This window comes from Mesoplodon mirus (assembly GCF_964341445.2).
Source record: "Mesoplodon mirus genome assembly, chromosome: 3".
Taxonomy (NCBI): Eukaryota; Metazoa; Chordata; class Mammalia; order Artiodactyla; family Ziphiidae; genus Mesoplodon; species Mesoplodon mirus.
This window is the reverse complement of record NC_138978.1, coordinates 190,737,976-190,756,076: the sequence shown is the minus strand read 5'-3', so window position 1 is coordinate 190,756,076 and position 18,101 is coordinate 190,737,976. Positions and strand designations below refer to the sequence as shown.

At 40.9% G+C, this 18,101-nt stretch overlaps 1 long non-coding RNA gene across 3 annotated transcripts in view; it reads left to right on the top strand.

Moving 5' to 3' along the window:
* Window positions 1-18,101, top strand: part of LOC309800329 — a 116,191-nt gene that overhangs the window by 30,163 nt on the left and 67,927 nt on the right. For 2 of the 3 annotated variants that reach the window (XR_014293441.1, XR_014293442.1), the window contains exons 6-7: window positions 5,331-5,481; window positions 10,855-10,998. This is a non-coding gene — a long non-coding RNA (uncharacterized lncRNA). The remainder of the gene's footprint in view (window positions 1-5,330; window positions 5,482-10,854; window positions 10,999-18,101) is intronic. The other variant, XR_014293440.1, reaches the window with a different exon arrangement.

Below are 18,101 nucleotides of genomic sequence, written 5' to 3'. Positions count from 1 at the left end.
TTTTCTTCTCTGATTGCCATGGCTAGGACTTCCAAAACTATGTTGAATAACAGTGGTGAGAGTGGACATACTTGTCTTGTTCCTGATCTTAGAGGAAATGCTTTCAGTTTTTCACCATTGAGAATGATGTTTGCTGTGAGTTTGTCATATATGGCCTTTATTATGTTGAGGTAGGTTCCCTCTATGCCCACTTTCTGGAGAGTTTTTATCATAAATGGGTGTTGAATTTTGTCGAAAGCTTTTTCTGCATCTACTGAGATGATCATATGGTTTTTATTCTTCAGTTTATTAATATGGTATGTCACATTGATTGTTTTGTGTATATTGAAGAATCCTTGCATCCCTGGGATAAATCCCACTTGATCATGGTGTATGATCTTTTTAATGTATTGTTGGATTCTGTTTGCTAGTATTTTGTTGAGGATTTTTACATCTATATTCATCAGTGATATTGGTTTGTAATTTTCTTTTTTTGTAGTATCTTTGTCTGATTTTGGTATCAGAGTGATGGTGGCCTCATAGAATGAGTTTGGGCGTGTTCCTTCCTCTGCAATTTTTTGGAAGAGTTTGAGAAGGATGGGTGTTAGCTCTTCTCTAAATGTTTGATAGAATTCACCTGTGAAGCCATCTGGTCCTGGACTTTTGTTTGTTGGAAGATTTTCAATCACAGTTTCAATTTCATTCCTTGTGATTGGTCTGTTCATATTTTCTGTTTCTTCCTGGTTCAGTCTTGGAAGGTTATACCTTTCTAAGAATTTGTCCATTTCTTCCAGGTTGTCCATTTTATTGGCATAGAATTGCTTGTAGTATTCTCTTAGGATGCTTTGTATACCTGCAGTGTCTGTTGTAACTTCTCCTTTTTCATTTCTAATTTTATTGATTTGAGTCCTCTCCCTCTTTTTCTCTATGAGTCTGGTGAATGGTTTATCAATTTTGTTTATCTTCTCAAAGATCCAGCTTTTAGTTGTATTGACCTTTGCTATTGTTTTCTTTGTTTCTATTTCATTTATTTCTGCTCTCATCTTTATGATTTCTTTTTTTTTTTTTTTTTTTTTTTTTTTTTTTTTTTTGGCGGTACGCGGGCCATTTTTTCTTTTTGCGGTACGCGGGCCTCTCACTGCTGTGGCCTCTCCCGTTGTGGAGCACAGGCTCCGGACGCAAAGGCTCAGCGGCCATGGCTCACGGGCCCAGCCACTCTGCGGCATATGGGATCTTCCCGGACCGGGGCGCGAACCCGTGTCCCCGGCATCGGCAGGCGGACTCTCAACCACTGCGCCACCAGGGAAGCCCTATGATTTCTTTCCTTCTGCTAACTTTGGGATTTGTTTGTTCTTCTTTCTCTAGTTCTTTTAGGTGTAAGTTTAGATTGTTTATTTGAGATTTTTCTTGTTTCTTGAGGTAGGCTTGTATTGCTATAAACTTCCGTTTTAGAACTGCTTTTGCTGCATCCCATAGGTTTTGGATCATCGTGTTTTCATTGTCATTTGTCTCTAGGTATTTTTTGATTTCCTCTTTGATTTCTTTGATCTCTTGGTTATTTAGTAACATATTGTTTAGCCTCCATGTGTTTGTGTTTTTTACATTCTTTTCCCCTGTATTTTATTTCTAATCTCATAACGTTGTTGTTGGAAAAGATGCTTGATATGATTTCAGTTTTCTTAAATTTACCGAGGCTTGGTTTGTGACCCAAGATGTGATCTATCCTGGAGAGTGTTCCGTGCGCACTTGAGAAGAAAGTGTAATCTGCTGTTTTTGGATGGAATGTCCTATAAATATCAATTAAATCTATCTGGTCTGTTGTGTCATTTGACGCTTGTGTTTCCTTATTAATTTTCTGTTTGGATTATCTGTACACTGGTGTAAGTGAGGTGTTAACGTCCCCCACTATTGTGCTACTGTTGATTTCCTCTTTTATAGCTGTTAGCAGTTGCCTTATGTATTGAGGTGCTCCTATGTTGGGTGCATATATATTTATAATTGTTATATCTTCTTCTTGGATTGATCCCTTGGTCATTCTGTAGTGTCCTTCCTTGTCTCTTGTAACATTCTTTATTTTAAAGTCTATTTTGTCTGATATGAGAATTGCTACTCCAGCTTTCTTTTGATTTCCATTTGCATGGAATATCTTTTTCCATCCCCTCACTTTCAGTCTGTATGTGTCCCTAGGTCTGAAGAGGGTCTCTTGTAGACGGCATATACATGGGTCTTGTTTTTGTATCCATTCAGTGAGCCTGTGTCTTTTGGTTGGAGCATTTAATGCATTCACGTTTAAGGTAATTATCGATATGTATGTTCCTGTTACCATTTTCTTAGTTGTTGTGGGTTTGTTTTTGTAGGTCCTTTTCTTCTCTTGTGTTTCCCACTTAGAGAAGTTCCTTTAGCATTTGTTGTAGAGCTGGTTTGGTGGTGGTGAATTCTTTTAGCTTTTGCTTGTCTGTAAAGCTTTTGATTTCTCCATCGAATCTGAATGAGATCCTTGCCGGGTAGAGTAATCTTGGTTTCAGTGAAAGAGTAAAATTTTGTGAAGAAAAGAGATTTTGGGGGGATACAGAACATTATATTTGGACCATACTATTAAATTTTACATTTTCATTAAAACTCTATGAAGCCATCATTGAGAGATTTTAGTATAATCCCTCCAGTTCTATTCAGTATTGTGAGACATTCTGTTTCCTAGAACGTGAGCATAAGTGAGAAAGTTGGAACATGCTGTTTTTCTCCGAGATGACGAAAAGTGTGAAGGAGATGCTCAGGAAAGATTTGGTTCAGCCTCCACCAGGAACATTGGGACTGTTCTGCTGGGTATTTTGTTTGAATTTATTCTCTCAGGAGTCCACCTTTAAAAAATCTTACAGAAAAAGAAGTGTATCTGTCTTCATTTCAGGAGTTCCAGATGGGGGAAGGTGTGAGGATAGAGCAGGATCCTTGAGGCCCCTACAGCCCGTACGCCTGTTCCCCAAACCCCACAGGACCTGAGACTCTAAGGGCTTGTCAGATGCCCAGGGAGACTAGGGCGGGCGTGTGACCTGGTTTGAAACTCCTCCCTTGGTGATTCTAATACGCCTTCTCTCACCTTCTACTGACTCACTCCCTGCTCCATCCTGAAAATCACTGTTCTTTTTTATTTATTTATTTGGTCGTGCTGGGTCTTTAGTTGTGGCATGCGAACTCTTAGTTGTGGCGTGCATGGGGGATCTAGTTCCCTGACTGAGGATCGAACCCGGGTTCCCTACATTGGAAGCATGGAGTCTTCACCACTGCACCACCCGGGAAATCCCTGAAAAATCACTGCTCTAATGCACGTGGTTAAGCACAACCCTTCTGTGTGCTAAAGGAGGCATGTCGTTAGATCTTTGGGAATATATGTTGTGAAAAGGTGCTGACCTGGAAAGTGTAGTCTTATGGACATCTGAATATATGTGTCATAGATTTTTGCTGGGCCCTGATTTTAAATCGGGTTTATATTTTGTTAGGAATCCATCAAATGATGGGCAAGCACTGGTTTTGGTTGTCCTGGGAAACCTGAGTGTGCTTCCATTACAGCCACTTCAGCTTCACTGAGCCAGTGCAGAGCTGGGTAACTTAGATTCCAAACATACTGACTTGTTTAGCTAAGTGAGTCATTTAGTAATTAACTTACATGTTTGTATTTATAGACTTACCCCAGTGGATTTAGATGCCGGGTGAAATTACACTAACATTTTCCCCTGTTCTACTGATTATAATTGAGAAGATTTTGCCTTATCCGCAGTCCTTCTTGGCAGTGAGTGCTGTTGCTTTTAATATGTACATCTAAGATATTTTTATCTTACCACTTTTTTTTAATGCAAAGAAACTGATGTCTGGTACTTCTGATATGTATCACCGTAAATGAGCAAATGACATTTAGACCTCTTCACTATGGCTGACAGAGAAAAAATAGATACAATTAGTCAGTTCTCTCATTTCTGTTTTGTTTCCTATAGATGCACATTGTCAATGTCTTTTTTATGTTCATGAATTTAAATACTAGTCTGTGGTGTGCAGTTTTTTTTTTTTTTGTTTTTTTGCGGCATGCGGGCCTCTCACTGTTGTGACCTCTCCCGTTGTGGAGCACAGGCTCCGGATGCTCAGGCTCAGCGGCCATGGCTCACGGGCTCAGCCGCTCCATGGCATGTGGGATCTTCCCAGACCAGGGCACGAACCCGTGTCCCCTGCATTGGCAGGCGGACTCTCAACCATTGCGCCACCAGGGAAGCCCCTGTGCAGTTATTTTTTTAAGATTCATTCTTTTATACCATGTTTTCTGTAAGGCGATGAATGATAGGTCTCAAGAATATACTTGTCTCACTGAAAGTCTTTGAGTTAGACTAAGCAAAGACTTTGTTTAAATAACAAAGCTTAATAACTTAAATAACAAAGTGCCCAAAGCTTACTTAGAGGTAAGTACCTTTGTAGTAAGTGGATTGAAATGCTATGGAATTCAAAGGAGGGAGAAAGTTGGGAGGTGCTGTGTTAGGCAGGCTGGGCTATGCCTCAGTAACAAACCAACTCAGAAATCTCAGTGTGTTATTATAGAAAAGCCTTCAGTGTGCCTGCCAGGTCTCCAAGGCAGCTCACTTTAAGCAGTGATTCAAGGTTGCATCTCGACTCTGTCATCTCAACACTAGTTTTCCATTCACTGAAGCAGGGGATGAAAATCTGTGCAGTATCCCTCTGGGATTTTTCACTGCCTCAGCCTGGCAGTGACACACATTACTTCTCACAATTTTTGGTCAAAGCTAGTAATATAGCATACCTGTCTCTAGCAGGACCAGAATCGTGAAGAAGCGTGTAGATATTAGGGGAGAATTGCACGTCTGTGCCACGGCTGTTATGTCGTTATGACTTAGATGAAGGCATAAAACAATGAAATATTTGTGGGGTCAAAGGCATAGTTTTATTTGTTGGTTTTGCTTTCGTTTTAATATATGATTGTTTTTAGAGTATGCTGTGGACATATAAACAAAATAATGAATATCCCCAGGTTAAAGGTGCTCATTGTTTCTATGACTTTTAGTTTTTCTAAGTTCTCACATCTGCTGGAATCTTTACATCCTTTTGACTTGGTTGTCATGCATCTAGGTAATATTTTTAAAATGACGTGTACATCTGCCCTGGGATACTGTATTTGTGATACTGGATCTAAAACATAGCAGAATACTTATTAGCATTTCCAGATAACTTTATCCTAAAGAGGAAAACATTTTTTATCTGGTAGGAAGAGGTAACTTTTTCAAAGTCACAAGACGTAAGAGGAAGACTATTGGGATTGAAAGATTAAGTAATTTGTTCTTTTTTTCTCCATGCAGGACTTATAGTTTTCCCTTGAACAACATGGGTTTGAATTGCGTGGGTCCATTTATACACGATTGTATTCAATAAATATACAAAGATATATGTGTAGAACATCATGTGCAAGACTTATATTGAAGTGGATAGCCTATCCTTACACAGACATAGGTGAGTGATATTTAATATAAAATTAATAATGTGTTAGTTTTCTTACTGGTTTATAACTTTGCTTTCAAAGAATTACTTTGCTGTAGAGTGTGCCTTCAAGATTATCATGCAAAGCAAAGAGAGTGTGGAGGAAGCACATGATTAAACTCTTTGGCCTAGAGATGATACACATTCACATTATATGGCCCCAAACTAGTAACATAGCTTCACTTAGAAGAAAGGGGGCTTGGAAATTAGATCATCACTTTCCAGCAGCAACTTTACCCTAGAGAAGGAGAGTGTGGACCTTTGGAGGTCAGCTTGCTGTCTGTCATACCGCTGTTGACGTGTGTCTCTCCAGACTACTCTCTCTAGACTCAAACACACACCCTTTTGACAAAAGTGGCATCATACTGTAAGACAAAAATATTAAACATTCAGTTTGTAAGCTAGATAAATAGTTCTTGTAAGTGAAATGTGCCTTGTCAAATTTGATGCTCCATTAAAATTTATATAAGAAAACTAAAAGGAAAGATTGCTTTTATTAGATGAGCAAAAAGGGAAAATTTAAAGAAAAATTAAAAGTAGCCCTTTCATTTTATAAAATACGTTGAAAGATTAAGAAACCAGGCAGTCAGTTGGGGTTTTAAGAAATTTGGGAATTTTTCATTTTTTATTTTATTCTGTTTGGAATATGCTTAATTTTAGCTAAGTTATTAGAATTTAAAGATAGGTTGCTGGGGCTTCCCTGGTGGCGCAGTGGTTGAGAGTCCACCTGCCAACGCAGGGGACATGGGTTCGTGCCCCGGTCTGGGAGGATCCCACATGCCGCGGAGCGGCTGGGCCCGTGAGCCATGGCCGCTGAGCCTGCGCGTCCGGAGCCTGTGCTCTGCAACGGGAGAGGCCACAACAGCGAGAGGCCCGCATACTGCAAAAAAAATAAATAAATAAAATAAAGATAGGTTGCTGGAATACAGGTGGTTATCGTTAATTACACCCAGCTGTTATAAGGAAGGAGCGAAGAATCTTAAGTCTTAGGTACCAGATTTACAACATTTTCTTGTGTGAATTTCAGGAGATTAACATACATATTATTTCTTGGTCTCTGTGTCTGGCATTTGGTAACATTTAGTAATATGTTAATAATATTTTTTTAAGTAATTTTTTTTGGGGGGAAAAATTTTAGATTTTCAGAAAGGTTACAAAGATAGAAGAAAGTTTCTGTGTGTTCCTCATCCAGTATCACCTAGTGTTAACATCTTACCCCATCACAGTGCCTTTTGTCAAAACAAAGGAATAATTAACACTAGTACAGTGTTATTAACTAAAGTACAGACTTCATCTGGATTTTACCGGTTTTCCCACGTATGTCCTTTTGCTGTCAGTATCCAACCCAGGCTAACATAGTGCATTAACCGTGGTCTCCTAAGCCTTCTCCAGTCTGTGACAGTTCCTTAGTCTTTCCTTGCCATTCGTGACCTCGAGACAAAGTTTAACGAGTTCCGGTTTGGCACTTTGTAAAGGTTCCCTCATTTTAGGTTTGTCTGATGTTTTCTTATGATTACACTAGGATTATGGATTTTTGCAAAAAACACCTAAGGTGAGGTGTTCTTCTCATTGCACTATATCAGGGGCCACATGACATTAGTGTGGCTTAAATCCAGTGATCGTAACCTTGATCGTTTGGTTAAGGTTGTGTCCATCAGACTTCATGGGTATTTTTTACCATATTAAATAATATATATAAAATATACAGTATAGGGCTTCCCTGGTGGTACAGTGGTTGAGAGCCCGCCCGCTGATGCAGGGGACACGGGTTCGTGCCCCGGTCTGGGAAGATCCCACATGCCGCGGAGCGGCTGGGCCCGTGAGCCATGGCCGCTGAGCCTGCGCATTTGAAGCCTGTGCTCCGCAACGGGAGAGGCCACAACAGTGAGAGGCCTGCATAACGCAAAATAAATAAATAAATAAATAAAATATACAGTATAAATATAAATAATAATCATAATGTGTATCTATGCAGGGCTGGAGTCTCTTTAGTATGTTTTGTTGACGATTTGCATTCAGCTCTTATGGGCAGTATCTGTGGCCATAAATACTCTTCATGACCTTGAGCATGTATCCACCTCCTCATATATATGGGTTATGATATATATAAGTTGATATATATGTGTCACTTCAGCATTCTTTTAAGGGGGAATAAAAAGTAACCCTTTTTGCACAGTCTGTGTGAATTGATGTCAATATCAGGGACCTCAAGCTAGAAAGTGGGTGTGGAGGAGGGAGCATGTGACAGTTGGAAGTACTTTGCATTTGCAAGTTACATTGATGCTACTGAATCTAAACACTGAGACCTGGGCCAACAGGCCAAGTACTGTCCCATGTAGCAAACAGCTACTGCATATTAATAATTGAGTATTTAGGTCACCCTATATTAGAAAATTCTGTGACATTTCCTGTAGCTACTACTGGGCCTAGTAGTGATGCATGGTGTTACAAGGTATCTTGTAACCAATGGGCAAAGTAGGAAATGCTTCTGTCTCAAAGTAAGGGAAGGCCTTCGGTTGGGGAGAGACTTCTAAGAAACGAACACACGGCATACATAAGTTAATAAGTTTGTGCCTAATGCATAGATTTGAAAATTAGCAATGCCTTAGAATTTGTCCTGTCCTTCCACCCAGTTAGAAAATCCTGGAAAAAATCACTACTGTTAGTATAGTTTCTCTTAGTATTTTTTTTCCACATAAGGAAGTTGATTTATGATTTGATATTTATACATTGTCTACAGATTAACATATGATCATGACAACAGGTACAAGAAAGTATTACTTGTAGATAAGACGACAATTATCCTTCCATTTGACTTTTAATTTAGGAAATTTTATCCTTTTGCTACAAGTGTAAATAATAGTTCCTCCTATAAGAAGATATTTTAAGCAGTAGCTGTTATCTTTTTATTTAGAGGGTTTTTTTATGCTTATACAATTCTTTCTGTAATTGGAGATTTAAACTGCTGTTATGGAAGCATGGTTTGACTAGGTTTTCAATGATTTATGCTTTGGTACAGAAATGAGATTCTTGTTGCAACTAACAGAGTTTCTCTTCTTGGAGAATGTGCAGTCACTGCCGTTTGGCGTTGCCGTGAAAACAGGAGATTAGATGCCATCCTTATTTACAGCAGCAGTGATATCTCTTCTGATCAGACAGTAGCTTCTCAGAATGTAGGGAAAAGCAAACTCTGTGCCTAGGCTTAGGCCCAGCTTTGTTTGCCCCAAGTCCCTGTGCTCTGGCTCCCCAACGTTACAGCATTTGTTTTATTGTTACAGACTCAGTCATTAATCCCAAGGCATGTCCACATGCTGTATTAGCTGTGTCAGATCCATATGCTACCTACAGCCAGGCTCTCCTTATGAGAATCTAGGTCTTCCATTGAGCCTAAGTCACCAGTTGAAACACCTGAACTCTTTATCAAGAGCGCTTCAGTGATGAGAGATGTTCTAATAATGTCAAACATCAAAATATAATAAAAAGCAGTTGGGGGCTTTCCTGGTGGCGCAGTGGTTGAGAGTCCGCCTGCCGATGCAGGGGACACGGGTTTGTGCCCCGGTGCGGGAAGATCCCACATGCCACGGAGCGGCTGTGCCCGTGAGCCATGGACGCTGAGCCTGCACATCTGGAGCCTGTGCTCCACAATGGGAGAGGCCCGCATACCGCAAAAAAAAAAAAAAAAAAGCAGTTGGGGTCTTAAACTCTGTGCACATCTGAACTGACCTTTCTCCAGTGGACTTTGAGTCCCACATTCTGAGGTCTGTGGTGTTGGGTGACTTTAGTCCAGTTCTAAACTTTATCTGTTACCCCACAATATTAATTTAGATTCTCTGTTCATTCTATTTCCTTAAGTACTTTTCTTTAGGAATTCTCTGTTTTGCTGTATTTTATAAAATTGGAATCTCCATGGTCATTAGACTATAGACTCACTAAAACTTTCTTCCATTTTTGTCACTGCGTTAGACATTATACTTACCATGGCCCATTTAGAATTTCATGAGCAAAAGCATCTTGGTATATAACAGACTGAAATATAAAGATATACTAAAGAGGAGTTCTCAAGGACCATCTCAGAAATGTGCCATAAGGAAAAATAGAAAAGGAGATTGTGGCAGGGGGAAGCAGCCTCCTCTCGAATAGGATTGCCAAGTGTTTAAAGACAGAACAAGGAAGATGAGAAGTGGCTAATGGCTTCTGCATGGCCTGTAGCTTCTCACAGGGTTGCACGTCAATAGCACTTATGCTGGAGTGATTCAGAGGAAGTTCTTTGCCTGGCTCCGAGCTTCAGTGTGAAGCCACATGTGAAAGCAAGCCTGGGGGAAGAATGAATGACAGAGATGCTTCCAGTAAGGACCTCGATGAGGATGGAAGGTTTGCGACTTGAAACATGAAGCAGCCAGCACTCCGCAGTTTTCAACGTGGTCCTGTGGATGGATAAAGACAGTGTTTTAGGTATATTGGCTGGATAGCTGCAGATTACTTAACAGTTCTGATTGCCTACACACTTAATGTTTAATAAACGTACCCTGAAATATTTGGGCCAGTTCATGTCCTTAATCCAAGTTTTTCATAAGAGTTTATCCTGTGTTTTATGTATTGTTCATAACTGATGATGACCCTGGCAGCAGGTACCACTGAGTGCAACCAGTGATGGGAGAGCTTAAGAGGAGAGTGTGCATAGATTGAAGTTCTTATGACTGATTTTCTTTTAGCAGCAGCTTTAAGGATTTATTGGCGCTGACTCCTTCCACACGTAGGAAAGTAAAACCTAGCAGCCAGACCCATGTGGCTTTAACAGTGAAGTATTGTTCCCAGGGGTGCATGAGCAAGTTGAAAGCATAAGGAAAAAGTAGAGATGACAGTTTCTCTTAGTGTGGGAATGGAGAAATTGTTAGATTATTTAAAAACCATAACATAAATATTGCTACTATTTGCAATTTATCATATGAGAAAGAATTCTGAGTCATGAAAATGACTGGTCTTTAAACTTATTCTCCCAATATCCCACTGCCATCCCTGAAAGATACAGAGCACTGTCTCCTGAAAGCCTAAAGGATCAAAAAGCTGCATACTGGGATTTAAAACGAAAACGCTGCAAAAACTTTAGGGAGGCCACCGAGGACTCTGGAAGCATCTCTGTTAAAGGAACTGACCCATTATAGTGCTTGTAAACAATGTTTATGCCCAGTGAACTAAGTGGCTTCTCCAAGCCCTCTTCTGAAAATGATAGGTCCTGACATCATGTAGAGTATGTGGAACAAAAACATTGGGGGCAAACAATCAAAACAGTTTAGACAGATAACATCTTTGAGACAATCTGATAATGCTTGTGTTCCATAATTACAGAGGGAAGGAAGAATGAAATGGGGTCATCGGCATCTTCCTGCAGCTCTGTAAATCTGTTGACGATTGCCAAACTCAGAAAGCCATGTGAAAAGAGAGCGAGTCAGAGTAAGGAGGATCAGAGGATATCTTTGACAGTTATTTCTGGTAAGGGCACTGGAAAACCTGCTCATCTGAATTCTGGGCAAATGCGTTAAGGAAGGTTTTGTGTCTGGTGATTTGATCTAAACACGGAGAGCAGAAGAAGTCCCTAGTAAGTATTCGATCAATTGTCCTTCCATCAGTGTGCTTACAAAACCGCGGAATGGATTTCTTCTACCAGCTGTGAAAGTGTCATGTGTTATAGATAATATATTGGTGTAGAGTTACCACACAGAGAATCTTTGGAATATTTGCATACACCATATATATTCCTTGTCTATCCTAGTGGTTAGCTGGATGACTCATTTTCAGGCTAATAGTCAAGCTAGGCTCTATCTAGTGCTGGAGAGAACTGGATTTGAATCTCAACAGTCACTTGCTAGCTGAGGAACCTTGGGCAAGTCACTTAGCTTCTCTAAGCTGTCAGAAAAAGACAACAGTGGATTGGGCGTGGAGTATGAGAGGAAAACAGGCATCAAGGGTGGTGCCATATTTTTGGCTGGAGCAACTGGAAGGACAGAGTTGCTATCTGTAGGGATGAGGGTTTGCAGGTGATGCTCACTGTTGGCCGTGTTAGATTTGAGACACCTTTTAGATATACAGGTGAAGATGTTGAGTAGGAAGTTGGGTATAAAAGTCTGGAAAGAGGCTCGGGAGGGAGATAAATATTTGGGAGTTGACAGCATGTGGCTAGTATTCAGAAACATCACTAAGGGAGTGAGTAAAGGTAAGGAGATGTTCTGAGGCTGAGAGGTCAGAGAGAAGAGGAGGAATGCATGAAGGGACTTGAGAAAGTCTGGCCGTGAAGGAGGAGGAAGTCCAGAGGGTTGGTGTCCCGGAAGCCAAGGGAAATAAAATATTCCAAGGAGGAGAGAGTCATCACTTGTGCTACGTAACATGAGGACTGAGAGATGCCAGGTGGGTTAAACGACTGGGTTACTGGCGACGTTGAGTAGAATTGTTTTTAGAGGAGTGGTGGGGATGAAGTTAGTCATGGATTTAAGGCAGAAAGAGAGGTGAGAGGTGGAAAAATGAGAGGACGACTATAGACAGTTTTCAGGAGTTTGCTGCAAAGAGGAGCAAAGAATTAGGACCATAGGTGGCAGAAAGAGTGGGGATCAAAACCCTTGTTTTTAGGCAATGAAGAATAACAGTGTTGGTGTGTGACGTGAAAGACCCAGAGGTCCGGTATGAAAGGAAGGACTGCTGATCAAGGAGAGAGGAGAGATGCTGGGCCCAGTCCCCAGGCAGCTGCAGGAGAGGGGATCTCGGTTACCTCTGCCGGGAGTGCAGACCTTTCTAGATGGTCACCGGTGAGAAGGAAGGACAGGTGGGCACAGACACAGGTGGGTTGCTCTGAAGCAGGCAGCAAGGTTGCTGGCCGAGAGCGCGTCTAGGAAGGCGTGTTAGAAGTGTGGGGAGAGGCGGCAGTTCTGAAATAGTATCCAGGAGAGAAGGAGGTGCCGTGCCGTGGGTCATCAGCTCCAGAGGCCCATCCACGAGTGGTTAGAACACACAGGAGGTTAGTTCTTTTCTTTTATATGAACATTTCAGCCTTCCGGATCATCCAAAGGGTTGCAAAAGTCTTGAAACAGTTACGTTCTCGCGAGACTGAACTTCTCTCAACCTTAACTGTCTGTCACTGCAGGGTTTGTCTGTGCTATAACTGGAAGTATTTGCTGAGCTCACGCACTGCATCAGCACCATGCTGAAGGGCTGAAGAAAGCATTTAAAATTTATGTAAGCCATCTCTCTTTGGATGTGAATAGAGCTTCCAAAACCAACGTCTTGAATCTCTTCTCCCCGACCTCCCCACCTCCGCACCGCCACGCCCGTCCAGTTCCTTTCTGCATCTCCTCCATCGCCGTAAACGTCACCACCATCCATTCACTTGCCTTTAGCCCAAAGTCTTGTCAACACACATCCAAAACAGTTCTCAAGAACTGTTGGCTCCCTTTCTTCTCCGCTTGTGTCACTGTAACTCACGCCATCCTCCCTCCTCACTTAGATTATTAGAACAAGCTGTTCACTCTTCTCCCTGCTTCTGCCTGTGGCTGCTGCTTGTGCCTCTGCTGAGTCCACAAGTAAGCCAGCCTGGTCAGCGTCACCCTGTCTGAAACCCTCCGGGGGTCTCCCATTGTGCTTAGAAGAAAACCTGTACTCGCCTGCATGGCGGTGTCTGAGCTTGCCTTTCTGCCTCACTTCAGCCTCTTCCACTCATACCCTTGCTCACTGGATTTCAGTCATCTGGGCCACCTTTTCTTTCTTTTCAGTGCTCCGCGAAAGTTAAGGGCTTTCCTGTCTCAAGGCCTTTGTCATTTGTTATTTCCTCTGCCCGAATCCTCATCTCTCAACTCTGGGTAGCTGGTTTCTGCTAATTGCCTTCTAAAGACTTTTTTATACTCTGATGCCATCTCCTCAGAGAGGCCTTTCCTGACCATTCTACTCAAAGTACCCTCTTCTTGTGTCAGAGGTACTCGCTATCATATTATCCAGTTTTCCTTCACAGCATGTAACGGACTCTGAGTCTATCTTGTTTAAAGTTTTATTCTCTGTCCCTTCCTGCTCCTACTAGAAATAAGCTCCTTGAGGACAGGAATTGTGTCTGTCTCCTTCCCTGTTTGTGCAGCTTCTGACACAGTGCCAGGTGCATGGGGGTCGCCCAGGAAACGATAGGAAGTACTGATAAAAAAATGGGAGACAGGGGCTTCCCTGGTGGCACAGCGGTTGGGAGTCCGCCTGCCGATGCAGGGGACACGGGTTCGTGCCCCTGTCCGGGAAGCTCCCACATGCCACAGAGCGGCTGGGCCCGTGAGCCATGGCCGCTGAGCCTGCGCCTCCGGAGCCTGTGCTCCGCAACGGGAGAGGCCACAACAGTGGGAGGCCCGCGTACTGCAAGAAATAAAATAAAATAAAATAAAATGGAAGCCAGAACGTGAATGTTTTCCTCCCTTTTAAATTTGCTGCTTACCTGTCAAGAAGCTATCTTGCCGAGTTGTGTGTAAGTAAGTGGTGGATGAGTTAGTTGTACTGCATATCATGGAGTTAAGAGCGTGTGCTCTGGAGCCCTACTTCCTGCATGAAAATGACTGTGTAACTTTGGGCAAGTTACTTAACCTCTCTGAGTCTAATTTTCCTCGTCTGTAGAACAGGGCTAATAATAATATATATATATCTATAGCACTTTTCTGAGGATTGAATGAGTTAACTTGAGCATACTGTATGGCATAGTAGGGACTCAGTAAATATTACCTAATATTTATGTTTAATTCATACATGACTCATACCATTTCCTATCCATAGAATCAATAGCTGAGGAAATAAAAATAATTTAAATAGCTTTTAATGATACTTTGAATATGCCATATGTTAGGAAATAAGCTGTCTTAAATGATCTTAAAAGTTCCTGTTTGATAAGACTGATATATTTATGCAAAAGGATTATTGGTTCTCTGGCTGCAGCTTCAAGAGTGGATCAGTGTATCTGCTGAAAATTGTGATGGTGTCTGGCAGTGTGCCACAAAACCAGTTCATGAAATTAAACTGATGATTAGGAAAACCAGGTTGAAAATATTGTTAAAGCATCCAGCGTGGAAGTTGTTCTATAAAGACTTTTCTTGTAGTGTGACTTTTCTTGCTCAGAGGAGAGTGCTTAGGAGTAGCAGCTATCCTATAAACTGATGTGGCTTAAAATGTTTGCACTCCATGAAGAAATAGCTGCATATTTCTCCTTAAATCTTGTTCTGTTATATGTAAGTTTTTGTTTAAGCTTTGCTGAGGGAATGAGGACTTGTTTTCTTACGAAAAAAGTCATTAATAGTGCTCATCAGAATGTGATGGCAAACCTCTATATTAAAGCCTAAAACAATCTTCAGCATTCAACACAAAATTGCTTTCACGGTGCTGGTTCCCAATCTCAAAATAAAGGGAAGAAGCTTTGTCACCAGGGTAGCCTTCTACTTAGATCTCATTCGGACAAAGGAATGAGAATACAAGGAGAAAGACCCAGAGAATCATTTAGACACAAACCTTCGGGTAAAGGGGTTTTCCATTAAGAGTAGGCTTAGAAAGTCAATGCCTGCTTTCTGAAAAGGCAAAAAAGGTTCCTGGTGCCCTGCCCAGTATTCAGAGTCTGGCATCAAGCACTGCAACAGAGCAGCCTCAAATCCCAAGGGTACTACAGGGCTCAGGCCGGGCTCTGCTTGGCTGAATAGGTACTGGAGCGGGTTGGAGCAATATGCGCTGTTACCAGGGCCAGGAGAAAAGAGGCAGGAAGGAAACGACAGCTCTGCAGAGATTTCCAAACAATTGGAAATAACCAAAATGCTCTTAACCTTTGTTTCTTAAATTCAGTGGTGCCTGGCGTTATTATTATTTTTTTGCAAAGAAAAATTTTATTGTACAGAAAATAGCTCTTCACATGGTTACATAAATTATACAGCCATGAGATGAAGGCAGCATTATTATCACTAGTTTACACATGTGACAACTGAGACCCAGGTTAATTTTGAGAAGATCTGGCTGCTCTATTTGAACATATTCTTACAGTGGGGTAATGAACATATGGTAAAAAAATTCACATCTTAACTGTATGCCTTGTCACCTGTTACAGATGTAACTTAAACATTGTAACTACAACGAAGATCAAGAGACAGAAAATGCCCATCACCTTAGAATCAATAAAAACTGAGTTCATTTGTCACAGGGCATCTGCAAGGAAAAGAAAAAAATTAATCATTTATTTAATAATTGTCTTTAACAATTATTTCTGTGCACATCTTTCATTGTGTTATACACTAACAGAGTTTATGCAATAAACTTTGCAAGCCAGGTTAATAGCACAGATGGAGAAAGTGATCAAGTTTGAAACTCTCTTTTGTTCTCTTCCCCTTAGCCCTTAAGTAGTTTATGGCAGGGGTCCCCAGAGGTCTGCCGCCTGTTAGAAACCTGGCTGCTGCACAGCAGGAGATGAGCGGCAGACGAGCGAGTGAAGCTTCATCTGCCACTTCCCACTGCTGGCATTACCGCCGGAGCAATCCGTGAACAATTTCCCCGCCTCCAGGGAAAAAGTTGTCTTCCACGAAACTGGTTCCTGGTGCCGCAAAGGTTGGGGACTCCTGGTTATGGCATATTTGGAAGAAGTTGAAGTAGAATGTGGTGCTGGATGGGCAGGGGATGGAAAGTTATTGAAGATATTCATTGAGCTGCTTTTTTTAGATCAAGTTTTTTTTTTTTTTAATCAGTTAAAAGATTTTGAGAGAACCAATTTGATGCATATGAGTGCATCTCAAGTTGTACCTTTGTATGTTATGACCAGAAATCTGAGCATATTGAAATTCTGAGAACAGAGAAAAATGAGTGGTCCTAATTTGTTCAAGGAAGTACAGGTATTTAAGCTAAAATTGAGTGTGTGGATAGACCAGATGCTAAAAGCTGAATTTTCCTCCATTGCTTGAATGGTTCTGACTCAAATAAATGATAGGTTTTGGGGAATTTCAGAGCTTTCCAGTGGAAACAAAACCGTAGTTTTAGAGATGAGTCACAGGGTTTGAGTATCAATTATGCTCAAGTTTTTGCAGATATAGTTCTTGAGCTAACCTTAGAAGTTGTTTGAGTTACCAAGTACCCATCCTTCAAGAGAGGGAAGTGAATCTTTGAATTCCTGGAATTTTAAACTTTTGAACCGAGTGTATCAATCTTAGAATATCCTTATGATTTGGAACATATGGCAAAATTGTAGACCTAAGTCCAATGGCTTACATAATCTCTTTCATGGAATTTCTAAAATCAAGTGAAAGCTAATAATGACTGATGGAAACCTTGAGTTATAGACAAGATATTCTCTAATAGGACTCAGTTTTTTCTACCTTCCCAGTCTGCTCCCAGGTCTCAACATATTTTAGTCTGTTAGTATTTTCATTGAACTTGATCAGTATAAACAGTATTGGTCTTATAATTGAGTACTTTAGTATGCATAAATTTAATTAAACTTTTGGAACCACTTTTGCATTATTTCCAGAAATTGGAAATGTACAAAAGGCTCCCCTGTCAAAAGATTTTTGAATGTATAGCTTGCTGTAGAAAACATTCATTTGACTGCAGGGAAGAACAGAGTTGTTTTTTGTTTTTGTTTTTGGATAAATTTGCTTTATAAATTCAGTGCAGTTTGTCAGCAAGCATTATACACTTCTTTGTCTTTTAGCACCCAGTGTGTGTTGTTCTAATTAAGAAATGCCCCTGATAAGCTTCTGGGAGGGATCTGCATTTGAGGAACCTTCAGGCAAGTATACCTGTGTTTGTGATTGAAACATGAGTATAATGCTCTGGGTTGGGGGAAAACATCCTGTAAGCTGTAACTTGAAGATGAGTTTTGAGTAGCATAAAAGCAGCGTGAAATTGGAACAAAGCTAGATCAGGAACCTGAGGAAAGAATCAGTCACTTCAGCAGCTGTGGCCAGTGACCAGGGAAGGATAATTCCCTGAAAGGATAGTAAATAATGCACAGCTCAATTTCAAGGTAACGGTGAGCATGAGCGAGTTTAGAGGTGAATTGTTCATTCTACTCAAGCACAATGGAATAGCGCCTTCTGAAAAATGGAGTTTGTTTCTTAATTAATTTATTAATTAATTAGTTTTCTGTACTTGAAGACCCTCACCAATGAATATTATATTTACTACAGTAAAATAAAATTTCTCTGAATATATTTTGAGGATTTTTTTTTTGTTTAGACTTAAAAAATTTTTAAAGGCAATTGTATACGAATCTTAGGATGAGTAAGTTGGTCACTACTGAGTCTTTTAAAACTTTACTCCATTTCCTTGAGCAGTTTATTTAAATGTTCTAATCCTACATTTCATTAAATGTTCTAATCCTGTGCTCATTCATTCGTTCATTCATTCATGTTTACCGCGTACTTACTGTTTGCCAAAACCTGTGGCACGTGCTGGAATTGCAATGATAAACCAGGTTAAATGTTATCCTTGCAGTTAGCGAATTGGAGGTTTGGTGTGCTTGTGTTTAACCTGTGCTCTGAGCAATCCTGAAGGTTTCAGGGGATGCCTCAGGGCCACCAGTAGAGGCGAGTGGGATGGGAGGAGAGGGGCCAGAA